The 15,680-nt window shown below is 53.2% G+C and overlaps 1 protein-coding gene across 1 annotated transcript in view; it reads right to left on the bottom strand.

The window, feature by feature from the left end:
* The window catches only part of Crispld2 (cysteine rich secretory protein LCCL domain containing 2), a 56,892-nt gene extending 44,717 nt beyond the window's left edge, over window positions 1-12,175 (bottom strand). Inside the window, exon 1 of the mRNA XM_028880787.2 lies at window positions 12,068-12,175. The gene's annotated coding sequence lies outside the window, so the exon portion shown is untranslated. The remainder of the gene's footprint in view (window positions 1-12,067) is intronic.
* Window positions 12,176-15,680: the final 3,505 nt, after the last annotated feature.

Below are 15,680 nucleotides of genomic sequence, written 5' to 3'. Positions count from 1 at the left end.
TGGAGGCAAGCACCTTTACCCATTTACCAAGTCATCCCACTGGCCCAAAAACCTTTTGTGAAGGAGGCATACGTGCTGTCCTACATGCCCAGAGCTTAGCAACGACTGAGCTGATCCTGACACGGAGTCTTGGTGGCTTCTAGAAGGGATCCTGCCCTTCTCTAAGTTCCCATGGGAGCACCTTGCTGCCTTGGCTCCACATTACCCAGAGCTGCGGTCCTATGGTTCCCGTGCTACAAATGGGACAGAGCTTGAGTTAAGATGGCTGCCCAACCTTGGACAGCCAGAGAGACAAGAGCTGAGGCTAAGGGGGTGCTCACCCCCTTTCATGATGCTCTCCAGAAGGACCCCCCTTGGACTGGAGCACACCAATGTACCACACTCAAGGACAGGGACATCCAGAGCAACACGGCCTGGCTCTGGGGTGCTGGGACTCTGTACTGCCTCCCGGGAAGGATGCTGGGAGGCTGGTCAAGCGGTGACTCTGTAGAGGAGGACTCGCTAATGTGTCACCCCAGGGAGATGAACAAAGCCTCTGGGGTACTCACCCAGGACATGCCCCTCCTTGGCAAACGCATGCACAGTACCATGGGTGCTGTGTCCTTGACACTTGGTGTGAGCTACCCTCTCCAGCTGCAGCCACATCTGCGTTTTCCTCAGTCCTTCAGCTGGTCACAGTGGGGGGCCGGGCCCCAGCTCCCCCAGTTTCTGGGATAAGGCTCACACTCCTACTCTCACCTGCTTCTACTTGGCCTCGCCAAATTCAGCTCCCTCACTTCTCTTCTGCCTGCGATGTGCATGGGTGAATACGTATGTCCCCACACATTTGCATGTACACCTGTGCAAAGGTGGACGTCAGGTGTCTTCCTCCGTCACTCTGCACCTTATATATATTGAGGCGGTCTCTCACTGTTTCGTCTGGTCAGTGTAGCCCGCTTGCTCCAGGGATTCTGCCTCTTATCTCCTGCGTGCTGGTATTACAGGGGGCTGCCGCACCTGCCTGAATTTTACAGCCGTTCTAGCGATCTGAACCCGGGTCCTGACACTTGCACAGGAATTTATTTGCACACCGAGCTACCCCTCTAATTCTCAACACCATTTCTAGGGAGCCTCCCCCCTACCAACCTTCTGACACTCCATCGCTCACCAACTTGGAGCCACACAGCCAAGAGGGTCCCTGCAAGATCTTGTTCTCTTTGGCTAGAGTTACAGAACAGAACTCAGGAGACCCCAGGTAGCTAAGCATCCAGTTCCCACAAGAACAAGGCAAGAGGGTTACAGGACGCTTGGACGGTGCTCTCGGATCCCAGGGTCAATGGCGAGATGCAGATTGTGAAAGCAGCTCTCCTGGAGTGCCAACATTCCCAGGGCTGCGGCGTGCATCGGGACATGACCGTGGACAGAAGATCTGCAGCCCCATTTTACAGCAGACAAAGCTGAGTTGGAGGGAGGACCGAGACTGGACACCCAGCTTTCTGAAGGCTTGAGGACAACGCAGCTGCTCTCCTGTTAGCTCTCCAGTGACCCCACCAGTCCCGGATGGCACTTGATGTCATTTAGAGGTCTAAAAGCAGTTTTGTTTTAAAGCTAGCAAAGCCCCTGGTCCAGCAATGAGGGGCCAACAGGGAAGGTGGTTGCATCATGTGGCCCAGCTGCTCTGTGTTTGGGGAAGCCTGCCAAGAAGATGTCAGAGCTAAGACACCGGCTGCTGGCCCAGCCTCTGCACACGCTGTTCCTACAGCCCAGCCCCTGACCCCAGAGTGCCCGCTGCCAAGTCCGCCAGTGAACCTCTGCTCACCATGGGCTCCCCTTCCTGGAAAGCCTTGTGGGAATTAATCACTCGGCAGATCTGTCAGCCTGCTCACCCCTGAGTCCCAGGGTCTGTCTGACACAACTCTGCTCGATAAATATTTATGGAATGAACGGGGAAGGGCATGCCTCCTCTGTTCTGGATCAGAGGAGCCATATAAGGACTGTGGTCCATGGCGGCCTCTCTGTTGGCTGCATCCTGGCTTTCAGGGAAACAGAACCTGGGTTCGATGCCCCTCACCAGCTGTGCGGCCTCAGACAGAGCATTCAGCTTCTCTGGGATGCAGCTACATATATGGGGGGGAGTACTCTAAGCCCCACGGTTTTGAGTGATAAAAATAATGAGTTAGTCCTGCTGGAAACGACATTTCAGGAGGCGTTCAATGGCTTGGGCTGGGGACTCAGCTCAGTTGGTAGGGTGCCCAGCCCTTGGTTCCACCTCCACACTCTGGTAGAGGCGGGAAGATCAGAAGTTCAAGGCCATCCTTGGCCACATAGTGAGTTTGAGACTAGCCTGAGCTACATGAGACCCATTCTCAAACAAACAAACAAAAGAGGGGGGTTGTGACCAAGGGCATGGAGCTAAGGGGAGGGCAGGTCTCCCCCGAAATTGTTATTTCAAGGTCTAACCTTTGCCTTAGCCAAATAGAACCTTAACATGTTAGACATCTCACACTTGGGAGAAATGAAGCCTCAGGACACTTGACTCAGCTGTTAGCTCAGGATGGCCTGGGCTACTTGACTTTCTGGGGAAGAAGGTCCCAGGACGTCAGGCTGGGGGAAGGGAGGGGGCCTCAATGTCAACCCTATGGCTGGGAACCACCCCGACAACTGTGCATGGATATGAAGCTCATCATCCTTCTGAAGGCCCCTCTCTTCCGCTCACGGCCTGTCTGTCTGGGAGCTGCCCGCCACCCCACTGGGTTGGCGATACACACCTCTCCCTCTAGCAATCCACAGTGGGCTGCTTATGTGTTGGAAACTCAAGGAAACAGCCTGTGCTGTGGCGCTCACTCATCCCTTTGGTGTACGCGTCCCACTGTGGCCAATTTCGAGCCCCCAACCCACGTTAAGTCACTGAAGACCGTGTCTTTAGGAAAAACCACCGTAATTGCCCGCTGGCCATCCATCCGCCACCTCGGGGCATAGACAGAGCGAGATGCAGCCCTAAAGGTCTCAGCCTTAAGACTCTGATGCCTTTGGTTCAAATGGGACTTCCTTTTTTCAAGTCTGTATGAATTAGCCTTAACAGAGGTTCTGTTATCTGGTCGGTGACCCATCAGAAAATTGAGCTGTCAGCACCCCCAAGCTGATGTGTCAGCCCTGGCCCACCAAAGGCTAGTGAGTCCCCATCCACGGTGATGACCTGGCCATAGTGTGACGAGTGGGGGTGGCCCAGCAGTGTAAGCTTCCTGGAACCTCGTGTGTCATCATCTCCACAATGGACAAGGTCACTGATTTTATGAGCCCATTTCACAGAGGAGGAAACTAAAGGACAGTAAACAAGCATAGTAAACAGGCTGGCTCCAGTCACGGAGAGGCCTGGGGGCAGGGCCAATACACTCCTTACACTCCAGCCTCCCATCTGTCCTTCTCACCCAGGCAACGACTCTGCCCCACTGCCCGACATCGTGTGATGCCTCAGCCCAGAGCCCTGCCCACCGGACGGCCACTGACCCCACAAAGCTGGCCTTCCCTGGCTCTGCTCCTCCTTAATTTAACAAAGAGAGAGCTTTCATCTGAGTAAGAAGCCAAGGACGGCTCGCGGTCCTACCCACAAACCACCCAGAAATCCTGGGAATGAAGTGTGCTGGGAGGGGGACACCCTCACCCCCACTTCCAAGCAGTGATCCCAGGGCTAGGCAGAGAACGTCCCGTCCCGTTACAGATGCCTGGGTGAGCGGCAGACAGCAGGCTGCGGCGGCGTCTCCCCTCCTCACTGGATCCTGTCTGCTTTTTGACAGGATCAAGGTCGGACCCGAGGGAGATGACAGGTTGGCTCTGTCCCTGCTGGCCATCCCACAGCACCCAAGCTCCCCACACCCAGGTGCTGGCCAGCAGTGCACTCATCCTCACAGGATCTTGTGTCCTCTGTTCCCCCAGCAAGAGACACGGTCCTTGGGGGACTCGTGGATCAAATTCAGATGCATAATAAACACAATATGCTGAGCCAATTTGATGGAGTGTGTGTGGGTGCTGGGAATCAAGGTCAAGGCTTCTCTCATGGCAGTCAATTGCTCGCCCTACCATAGAACTACATCTCTGGCCTTCTTTCCCCTTTTTATTTTGAATGAGGGTCTCTATAAGATGCCTAGGCTGCCCTTGAACTTGTGATCCTCCTACCTCAGTCTGTCCAGTAATTGGGATTCAAGGCCTAAAATATTATGCTGGACTAATTCTGGACATAAATAATACTCAGTCAACAAATGTTTAAACCACTTTGTGCTAAAACCAAGCATGTTCCATGCAGGCCAAGATAGTAAAATTTTTTTTTTCTTAAAGCCAAATTAAGTGCCTAGATAATAAATTAAGATATTCTTAAAATAACCCACGCATAACTCCTAGGTCTGACTTCTGCTGATGTGTGAAGGTTTCCCTGGCAACACTTCATATCAAACACTGGATAAAGAAAGGGAGCCCTCCACCTCCATGGAAAAGGAAATGATTGGTGCCAGAGTCATGAGCAGTACAGGAAACATGACTGAGTCAGGCCTGGGTTCAGATCCTACCCTCTGCCAGAGCTGAGGGCTGCCCAGAGGGCCACCACCTTTCCATGCCTCTATTCCTCAGAGATACGGCAAGGCTGGGCCAGGATGGGTGCAAAGGAATCAATGCCTATCTGGCCAGCGGCCACCACATCTCTTCCTGTGTTCCTTCTGGGTGAATTTTGATCCCAGGAGGCCTTTCTGCAATGCCCATAGAAGGGTGGGACAACTTCAGCAAGGCGGAGCAAGAGCCTGGACACGGAGTCTCCTCTGTAGGGCTCCACAGATCCCAGGAAGTCCTGGGATCCTGTCCAGGAAGGGAAGTAACACATAGCCAACGCGTGCCAGAGCTAGGCTGGAAAGGGCCTGAAGAGGTAGAGCAGTGGTCCCTGCAGTTGGTGTGGATGAAGGATGAAGATGTGGAGGTGATGCCACCTGCACGTCCCAAAGTCAAGCAGAGAAAAAAGGCGGGGTCATAGGCAGCCAGGGTCAGGCAGCCAGGAGCTCTGAAGGCCACTATGGGGAGTCCTGCTTTCTGCCTAATGCAGAGAGGAGCCTCTGCCGGACGGAAGTGCTGGGTGAGGTCTGGCTCAACTCTGAAAGCCTGTCCCTGCGCAGCAGACCGGCAGAGTCTCACCTTTGCGTGTGGCACCAAGCCAGCCAGACTCTGAGGATTAAACACACACGGTTCCTTCATGGGAAGTTCAAACCCAGCCTGCGCCATTAGAAGTCTGGAAACGGTTCCCCTGGGGGTGGGGGTGCCAGGAGGGCCTGAGAGACTCCGCAGGCTGGCTGAGCTCTGTGGCCTCTCTGGGAGGAGATTTACCTGACAGCAGATGAGTGATGGTCCACGGCCTCTGAGATGCTGAGCTGCAGTGAAAGCCGAGTTTGTTTAGGTTTGCTCAGACTGTTTGAAGGATGAATTACGAGAGGCATGAATGGCCACTCAAGAACCTCACCAGCACACAGGAAAGAACTGCACCCACCCCAGACTGGCCCCTCAAGAGTCTCTAGGCTGAGACTGGCCCCGACAGCCCTGAAAAGTAAACGGAGAGGAAGGAGTCCAGATAAGGGCCCGCCAGGCAGCATAGAACCTCACCCAGACAGGGCTGGGTTCATCTCCTAGCTGGCAGGGCACTTTGTCCCACATTGCCAAGGCCCCGATGAAAATATCTCTTGGTGCTAGCCAGGCTGCCAAGGTCCTGGGAATAAATAGTGTGTTCAGCCATGGAGGAGGACAGCCAGGATGTGTGTGGAAGCTGTGTGTGTGTGTGTGATAACGATGCTACTTGTTACAGATACGCCTGAAATTGTGTGTGTGTGTGTGTGTGTGTGTGTGTGTGTGTGTGTGTGTGTGTGTGTGTGTGAATGCTCTTCAGGAGTCATATACCTTATTTGTTGATTTACATTTTTGAAACAAAGCTTCTCACTGGCCTGTGACTTGCAGATTCAGCTAGGCTAGCTGGCCAGCAAGCCACAGAGCTCAGATCACAGACACACACCACCACACCCAGCATTTTTACATGGGTTCTAGGGATTGAACTCGGGTCTTCGACCTTGTGCAGCAAGCACTTTGCCGACTGGGCTGTCTCCACAGCCCTGCAGCTGGAGCAGCTGTGGGTCGGTGCGGGACTGGCTCCAGAGCAGGTAAGCAGATGCACCCAGCAAGGTCCCTGTCACTCAGAGCCACTCCACATGCTCTGGAAGACGCCAAGATCCTTGTGACACTGGTTGGAGCTCCCGAGCATCTGGAATCAACCCTGCGCTTGATGCGCCCGCCACCAGGCGGGGCAGGCTTCCCAAGAAAGGTTTTGGTTTGGGCTTATTGGTTGCTACTAAACCAGGCTCCCACGTGCAGTACTGTTAAGGGGAACTCTAGCCCCAAACACCCTGCTCCTTGGCTTGGGGTTACAAGAATGTTTCAGCAACCAATCTCCTCCGGAGGCAGAAGGATTAGCAGATTCAAGGCCAGCCTGGGCTACATAGTAATATCTGTTTCAAAGACAAAGAACAGATAGACAGCAGCTGCACTCCCTGGTTCGGGTCTGGGCTGAGACCTGGTCACCTATGCTTCTACTGAGGTCACAAGGGTTGCTGCTGGTCTGGGGACCCCACTTAGGGAATCACTGCTCTAAAGAGCCCACCTGTCGCCTGGTGGCGGTGGTGTATACCTTTAATCCCAGCACTCGGGAGGCAGATCCCAGGTGGATCTCTGTGAGTTCGAGGCCAGCCTGGTCTACAGAGAGAGATCCAGGATAGGCACCAAACTACACGGGGAAACCCTGTCTTGAAAAACAAAAACAAAAAAACAAAGTCCACCTGTCTCTGCCTTCCCTGCCTTTAGTTTTGCTCTGTTATTTATTTACTTGGGACAGGCCCTTCACATAGCCCAGGCTAGCCTCAAACTCATTATGTAGCTGAGGGATGACCTTGAATTGCTAATCCTCCTGCCTCTATCTGTAGCACTAGGATTAGAGGTGTGTGCCACCATGCTCTGTTTGTGGGGTGCTGGGAAAGTAACCCAGGGCACCGTGCATTCTAGGCACGCGCTCTGCCAACTCAGTCACATCACCAGTTTACCTTCCCCTACCTTAACCAACATTTCCCAGACCCCAACACTTCCAGAGTTTGCCTCACCTTCTTGTCACCTGCCTGATCCTAGAACATACTTCATATTTCGTGTGGGAAGGATTGCTTTGAGTGTGTCAAGAAATTCCTATTTTCAAGTCATTTCCTATCCCTGCCACTCCTGACGACTCTGGTGACGTCTGCTAGGAGGAGTCATTGGGGAAAAAATCAGACCAGAGCAAACATACAATGGCCACAGGTCAGCGGGGCACAGCACAGGCCGGAGGTCAGCGGCAGAGGGCTTGCTCTTTGTTGGCAAAGGAGGTCAGGGCATGGCATGATGTGATGCACAGATAGCCCCACCCGATGCTTTTACCGTGCACCCCACGCCTCTGCCTGTAAGCACAGAGCTCCAGAAAACCCCATGAGTAGTTCTCATATTCCCAGAGTCCCTGGGGTACCCTTCCTTTGGCAATACAACTTAGTCTAGAAAAAGCTATATCCCAGGGCAAACGCCTCCATTTCCTTCATGCCTTGCTCCTAGGCAGGGGTTGCTCAGTGGTACAAGCCATGATGGCAAGAGAGACACTGTTACCCTGAGCTGATCCTTCACAGTGACCATTCCCATCCCAGGCCTGTGGCCCTGTATGGTGCTCTGCCTGGTGCAGTCAGTGGCTCCCCTCAGCTCCCTTTCCCTTTTCCCTGCAACATGCATGGTCTCTTTGGACTGGTGGCCGGGGCCCACTCCACGAAGGGTCAGAAGACACAGGCTTGATGCCAGCCCCCAGTCCTCGAGAGCGAGTGGAACTCTTCCTGCCTGAAAGAATTTTGGGACAGGGTTAGCTAATGGGATCTCTGGCCTCCAAGCAAAATGGAAGCGTGGCTGCCTTTTCTTCTGGAATGTTGCCATTCAGCATCAAAACATGACACATTCCAGAAACTGAATTGAAAATTCGGGCTTTCATAGTTTGTAATTTTTTTTTATGATGGTCCAGAAGTTGCAAAATCCCTCATTAGGCCTTTCCCCCCAATTTTGTGGGTTTTTCCTAAGCTGACACAGCACTGGAGGCCAAGCAAACCTCCCTCTGGCTAGATCACCATGTCCCCATGGCCTGGAAAGGGGGGTGTCTGCCCGAAAATACCACAGTTGCAATCTGGGGGTGGGGAACAGAGCAGGGCTCCCCCAGGGCAATGTCTGAGACAGGAGTCTCAGTGGGTTGCTGTGACTCAGGACAAGACGTCAGCCCTGCCACAAAACTCCAGGCAACAGTGTCTGTCTGTCTGTACCCACCACGGAAGAGCTCACTGTCATCTGGGTGAGAGCAGCCAAGCTGATGATGCTTCCTCACAGAGTATGAAGGAACCAGCTTTCTCACGGTTAGACATCCAATGACCACGTGACCTGCTGTCTCCTCAGCGTACGCAGCCACAGAACCATATACGCAGCGTTCCCAAAGCACTGAGCAGGGCATTTGTAGAAGTGTGAGAAGAAAAATGTGCTCTACAAAGGATGGGATTTACGACCCAGAGGTAGAGCAGATACCTGCCTAGAATCCCCCAGTAAGGGGCGGGGGGTATGGCTCACCAGCAGCGCTCTGGCCTTGTGTGCCTTGTTCCAACCCCACTACAAAAATGAGCCGTGGTGGTGGCACACTTACAATCCAAGCAATAAGAAGATGGACCAGCCTGGGCTATATTGTGAGTTCCAGGCCAGCCAGGGCTACACAGTGAGACCCATTTCAAAACCAAAAAGAAAGAAAATGCTGTAGAGATGAGCAGCAATGAGTTCTGGAGGAGAAGCCTGAGGCACAACTGCCCATGGACACAGGAGGAGGAGAATGTTCTGGAATGAGATCGTGGCACTGGCCATACAACATTGCCAATACACTAACTGCCCTCAACTGTGCACTTCAATACGGTCGATTTTTTTGGAGGGCTGGAGAGCTGGCTCAGCAGTTAAGAAAGAGCACTTAGTGTTCTGGTAGAGGACCCAGGTGTGGTTCCCAGCACCCTCACGGGATGATGCACAACCATCTGTAACTCCAGTTCTGCGGGGTCTGATGCCTCTCGGCCCCCCTTGGGCAATACAATCACGTGCACAAGCACGCGTGCAGACACACACATGCACACAAAAAGAACTACATAAGCACGTTTTTTTAAAGTAGTGCATTTGGGGGCAGTGAGGTGACGTCATGTGTGAAGGTGCTCGTGGCCAAGCCCGGAAACCTAAATTCCACCACTTGCTTGGATCGACAGTGATGAAAGGAACGATGTGCCTATGAGTCATCCTCTGGCGTCTACACACGCACCCTAGCATGTACATGCCTACCTACACACATGCACACACGCTCAATAAAGATGATTTTTAAATAAATGTTATGTGTATGTGTACTTTATAGTTTTTCAAGAAAACAAAACAAAACAAAAAACAAACATGACTGGTTCTGAACACCCTGGACTCAGCACCTAGTCATGTGACTGCCCCGGGCCTGCTCTGGCGCGGGGTGCTCTGTTGGGGACATCATAAGGTGTGCTCCGTCCCCTAGCTGAAGGAACTCTCCATGAAGTGAAATGGTGGCCTCCTGGCTGCCCTGCGGCCTCCCCTCCTGAAGAGCCATCAACCCTTTTGACTGACGCGGGATCTGCACATCTGGGACTCATCAAATGCAGTGAATTTAAAAAAAAAAAAAAAAATTTTTTTTAAGCTTCCAGTTCCCAGAGTAGCAGACACAGAGGCACCTCCCCTACGCACAAATTACTCTGGTGACAGAGAAGAGCCCGGCGCCAGCTCCCACAAGGCCCAGGTCAGCACCAGGGTCCTGCCTGCAGACACTCCCAGTGTAGTCCATGCAAGAAGGGTGCCCTGTGGGAGCTTTGAAGGGCCTCACACTCCCCTTCGTCCACCTAGGGCCCCCAACTCCTGCAGATCAACTCCGCCCCTCTGCAGCAGAGCAGCCAGGATCTGGGAGCACCATGGACCCAGGCCACCAAGGCAAGGCTTTGGGCACACTGACCACACCCTGTCAGTACAGCCCCTTCCTGCCCTACCCCCCACCCCAACCCCACCTACCTGGGCCCAGGTGCCTGGAGATGCTAAAGGCACCCTTATGGCCTGAGAGAAGCCTTGTGGCACATTCTGCTGTGACAGTCACATTTGTCACTTGGTAAAGCAACGTTTGTCCTTTGAACCTGGTGGGGTGTCAGCTAGGGAAACAGCGCTCCCTAGGCCCAGCTGTTTCATGTTCTGCACATGTGTGCTCTTTACGCTTCCGTGACTGGAGCATGCCCGCTCACCGAGCCGTCTGAGATATTATTATTCAAGAAAGCCCTGGACATAGCTGGTCACCACTTGTCTCAGAGAAGTGTCAGGTGCCGACCTTAGCGTAACTGTCACTTCCCTGTAAGAATCGGAACCTCCCTCTTCGTTTCTCCTCTCTGCCTGTTATTCCTTGACCCCTGAGATAAAGCCCCCCTTGAAGGTCAGGTCGAGAAGCAGAGGCAGCAGTGGACAGAGAGCTGTCTTTAAAAAGGCAGGACTTCTAAGTCCTGAGTGTTCAGGTCTAGACCCAGGCCCAGCCAGGGTGGTAATATCATGAGCCACATTCCACCTCTCTCCCGGAGGCAGGACTCTGAGCTAGCACTGACCAGGACTCTGAGCTAGCACTGACCAGGACTCTGAGCTAGCACTGACCGAGGTCCCCAGGCACGGTCCCCAGGTACAGCCCCCAGCACAGGCAATATAGCCCACACCTGCTACTCCTCCTGGGGTGGGAGACGGTGGTAGACTATCAGACACGTGCTACACATCCCTAGCACAGGCCTCGGTCTGTGTGGTGCAGGCGATATGGCCCATTCTTGTTCTACAAGGCTGTCAGACTCCAGACCTGATGTGCGCAGTGTGGGATTATTTGGAGAAGGCAGGCCTACCCTACTTCACCAGGGCAAGGAGTCCAGGGCTAACGGTGAACATTCAGAACCTGCTCCTGGCTCCAGAAGAGCCAGGCATCCAGACAGCGTCTCGCACAGTCTTAGTCACCCTAGCAACTCACCTTTCCCTGGAAAGATGGCCAGTTCAAATTGGACTGCAGGAGCAAGCATCTGGCCCTGAGTCTATACCCCATAAGGAGCTGGCTTTGGCTTGCCTCATCTGGGGCAGCCAACCTCCTAAGTTCCTTTCCAGTTCTCCTGACAGGAGGAATTATTCAAGATGCCCACTCTAGCAAAAAAAAAAAAAAAAACCTGTAATATGTTCCCTAAAATATTCTCTAGAATAACTGCCTGTAATCCCAACAGTCAAGAAACTGAGAAGCAGGATTAATTTGATTTGGAGGCCAGACTACGTTATACCTGGGCACATCCATGCAAAGCTTTGGAGGCAGTCAGAAGCGGGTTCCAGTCCTGTCTATGCTGGGACAGCTCACTTTACCTCTCTGACCCTCAGTACTTTTAACTAAAATAGGGAGAGAAGACCTCCTCACTGCAAGCCTGTTGCCAATGAAACTGTAAAGGGGTGTGGCTCTATAACTTGGGACAAAAGGAACTTGCCCCTGTGATCCCCGGGATTCTATCCATACAGCATGAAACATCCCTCTAATGCAACCAGCCATCGATGCCTTCTGACAACACACTGCGTCCCCAAATGATGGCAAATAGCATTGGGAGGGCAAAAGAGCTCTGAGCTGCCTGCAGCCAGGCTGGGGATCCTGGCTCTTCAGCCTTCCTAACTGTGAGTCAGTCAGTCCCAGCCAAAAGGCTTCGTGGCTGAGCCTCAGTTCGTTCATCTGAAAAGGACTCTGCAGGTAGGGGCTCGGCAGAGCGCCGCCGACATGCAACCCTGAAGCACCCCATCTGCCCTAGTCAGAGAAAGAGCATCGCAAAAGACAGAAAGAGGGTACATCGCCGCGGAGGGTTCGATGACAGCCTGGGCTCGCGGAGAGACCTGTTCTCATACAAATAAAAGAGCAGCGGGACCGAGTCCCTCTCACCTGCGCAGGACTCTGGCCCCAACCTAGGCAGAGCTGAGCGAGCAGATTGCAGCGCTGGGACCCTGCGGATGCTAGACGCTGCGAGTGAGTCCGGGATTAGGCGCGCTGCCCCTAGTAGTAGCTGGGAGCTGCTTGGGCCACGCCCCCGAGCCCACAGGCGGCGCTGATTGGGCTGCGCCGCCCCGGCCCCGCCCCGCCTTGCTGCCTTCGGGCGGGAGGAGGCGCTGAGGACCACAGAGCTCTAGGAGCGCGCGCCCCTAGCCGTGACCATAAAAGTCGTTTTCATTGAGCACTTACTGTGCGCGGTGGGCTGGGCACTTTCGGCCAGGCAGTGGCCCTCGGACCCCACCCGGCTCTGCCACTCAAATGGAGGACCGGACAGACCACCGAGAGACGCGTGCAGAACCCGGGTGTGCGGATTTATCTGCCACTGCGGGCGGGTTCCTAGGCTAGGAGATGGAAACACTGGATCTCCATGTTCCCAGCAATACAGGGAGCAGGCAGCATCCCACTTCGTGTGAAGAGGCTGCCTGCCTCCTCAGAAGCTCCGGGGCAGGTTCCACCAAGCTTAGTATCATGTGTCTCAGGGCATTTGGCACCTACTGGGGGCAAGTATCCAGAGGTCAGAATCTGGGAAATTAGGTATGGTTGACTCCCAAACCGTTAAGGGCAATTGAGGAAATGGGCCAGAAGAGCTAAGAGGCACCCCAGACTGCAAAAGACCATCAGCCCACTAAGAGGCTGGCATTAGCCCCCTTACCGATAAGGCCTCCCACTAATACCTCCACAAATACCGCCAGGAGCAGGTGCAGAGGGCCCCCGCTGGCATCTCAGATCTGGGGTCCTCAGGGACCTAGACATGTTGGGGAACCTGAATTCTGACCAGAGATCTTTGTCCAAGTCCTTGATGCAGCTCTGTACAGATAAAAATTCAGATGTATGTTAATATCTTTCTTTCTTTTTTTTTTTTTTTTTTGAGACTGGGTTTCTCTGTGTAGCCCTGGCTGTCCTGGAACTTACAGGACAGGCGGGACTTGAACTGAGAGATCCACCTGCCTCTGCCTCCTGAGTGCTAGGATTAAAAGCATCTACCACCACCACCCTGCATCTTTCTTTCTTTCTTTCTTTCTTTCTTTCTTTCTTTCTTTCTTTCTTTCTCTTTTTTTCTTCCTTCCTTCCTTTCTTTCTTCTTTAAATTTTCTTCCTTTCTGCTCTCAGTTTTGGAAGCATCATGGTCTGAATGCACTCAGCCATCCAGTACTTAGGAAGCAGGTAAGCACCTGCTGCTGCTACCTCTAGCCCCTTCTGGGCTCTCTTCCAAGTACCAGAGGAATCAATGCTGAATAACAGGGCTTCAGAACAATCCTTGGTGTGACCCAGGACAAGGCCAATGGGAGCAGAACTGTGTTCCACATGCTGCTCTCAGGTGCCAAGGACCCCAGCCTGACCACCCTCAGACACTAGTGCTGTTCCCAACATCCGCATTTTTCCAAATGAAGGGACTGACCAGCACGGAAATCCCTGAGCACATTCCTGAGTCACAGGCCTCCGTGCTCATGCCCACTCCGTTGAAATTGCCTGTGACCATTAAGCCTTGGATGCAGGGGAACAGGATAAACTGGGTCCTAGTTCCATACCCACCCAGGAACCGGAAGCAATAAAGGACAGGGTTCTTCAGGAGGCCCAACATTTGGGTGAGAAAGGTTTGTTAATAAGAAGTCCCCAGGCTCTGGTGGGCCCCAGCACACCTCTCTACTTGATGCTATTCATGGCAACCTTGCAAGGAAGGTTCCTTGATGGCATGGGATAGTTCTTAGGACACTCCTCACCCAAGTATTCTACAAGTCTGTCATCTTCAGGGCAAATTGCCATGCGAAGTCTTCCTCAGCCTGGCCATGCCCGCACCAGTCCAGAACCTTCAGCTCTCCCTCGGTTTCCCCATTCCCTTCCCTCTGGCCTTCTCTCCTAACCTACCCCCTTTCTCCTCCTTCACCAAAAACCGTTTCTGTGTGTCAGGAGCTCTTCATGGAAACTTCAGGGGAAGCTTCTGGTCAACTTCTCACAGCTCAGTGGAAAGTGGGACTCTGCTTATAGATAGGGACACTGGGGGACAGGTCAGTGAAGGCACTTGTCCAGGGTCACCTGGTTGTCCATTTGGGAGGCTGGCACCCCAACCTAGGCACCCTGTGCCAGAACCCTACTATGTCTTAGTGTATCTCCTCAAGGTTGCTACTTTGAGACCTAACTACCCAGGGAAGATATGGGGACGGAGTTGGGATGTGGTGAGATTCCCAAAGACTTGTGAAGAGAACCAGAGAGCTCCGCTGTTGCCCCCTCCACCTCGGAAGGCACAGGGAAAGGCCATGGATGAACGGAGGAAAAGCCTTCAGCAGCCTCAGCTCCCCAGCTCCACTGTGTTCAACCCCATCAGCCTGGGCGTTTCTGTCCTAGGAGCCCAAATGGGCCAGGACAGTCCATGACTTTGGACTCTAAGTGGCTGGAGCAGATTAGGGAGTCTGTGTCTATCTGAGATGAACACACTGGATACTTCAGAACTATTTCATTTCTTGCTAATGTATCAGGGAAGCTAAACAAATTTCTCGAATGGAATGTCACAGTTAGTGCTGCGGTGTAACAAATTGTCCTGTATTACGGTGGCTTGGCTGGCGGTGTTCCAGTTGTGTAGTGGTTATCTGTTGCTAGTGATGCATGTGTGTATTCATGTATACGCTTTGATACCCAGCATTATGATTATGGTACACACACACACACACACACTTTTTTTTTTTTTAGGTTTTTCCAGACAGGGTTTCTCTGTGTAGCTTCGGAGCCTACTGCCCTGGCACTTGCTCTGTAGACCAGGCTGGCCTCGAACTCACAGAGATCCGCCTGCCTCTGCCTCCCAAGTGCTGGGATTAAAGGTGTGTGCCACTACTGTCTGGCCACACACAACATCTTTAACAGCCCCCCTTTTTGGCCTGTACTGTACCAGGTGGGGGAACCTGGGAAGGCGCAGTTAGGTCCTTCCTTAGAGCCCCTCCTTAACTGCTGTCCACTGTTGACTGGGCATTGGACACTGGCTGCAGGGTGGGAGGGGCCCGACTGGGCTGCTGCCTGTAGTGGCTCCATCCAGCCTTTCCAGTGGTCAGTGCCAGGTGGTCACACTTTTCCCGCGGTACCCACCTGCCCCTAAAGCGAGTATCCTGGAGAGCCGGGTGGCTTGGGAGGCCTTTGATGACCTGGTGTTGGAGGAATGCCTCTCTGATGCTGAAACCACAGAACCTAATCATCCTTAAGGAGAGGGGCACAGACCACAGCCCTACACAAGTGGAAATGAAAGAACTTGCAGAGCTCTTAGAAAAAGCTCCACAGATGACCAGGCACCATACAGCCACTCAATTAAAAACAAGCTGTCATTCCTAGGGGCTGAGCACCTCGCCTAGTAATGAGCACCATCTAGGAATCATGACAGAGTTAAGCTTCCGTCCTCATCACATGCCCCAGCTGTGTGTCTTTGCTCAAGTGACCTGACCTCTCTGAGCCACAGCTGCTTCCAAGACAGGAACACCCATGGGGCAAATGGTGTCATTGGTTTACTGGTTGGTGTCGTCCT

The sequence above is a fragment of the Peromyscus leucopus genome, chromosome 5 (genome assembly GCF_004664715.2).
Source record: "Peromyscus leucopus breed LL Stock chromosome 5, UCI_PerLeu_2.1, whole genome shotgun sequence".
Classification (NCBI taxonomy): domain Eukaryota; kingdom Metazoa; phylum Chordata; class Mammalia; order Rodentia; family Cricetidae; genus Peromyscus; species Peromyscus leucopus.
Note: the sequence above shows the minus strand (reverse complement) of the source record. Positions and strands in the feature narration are given on the sequence as shown.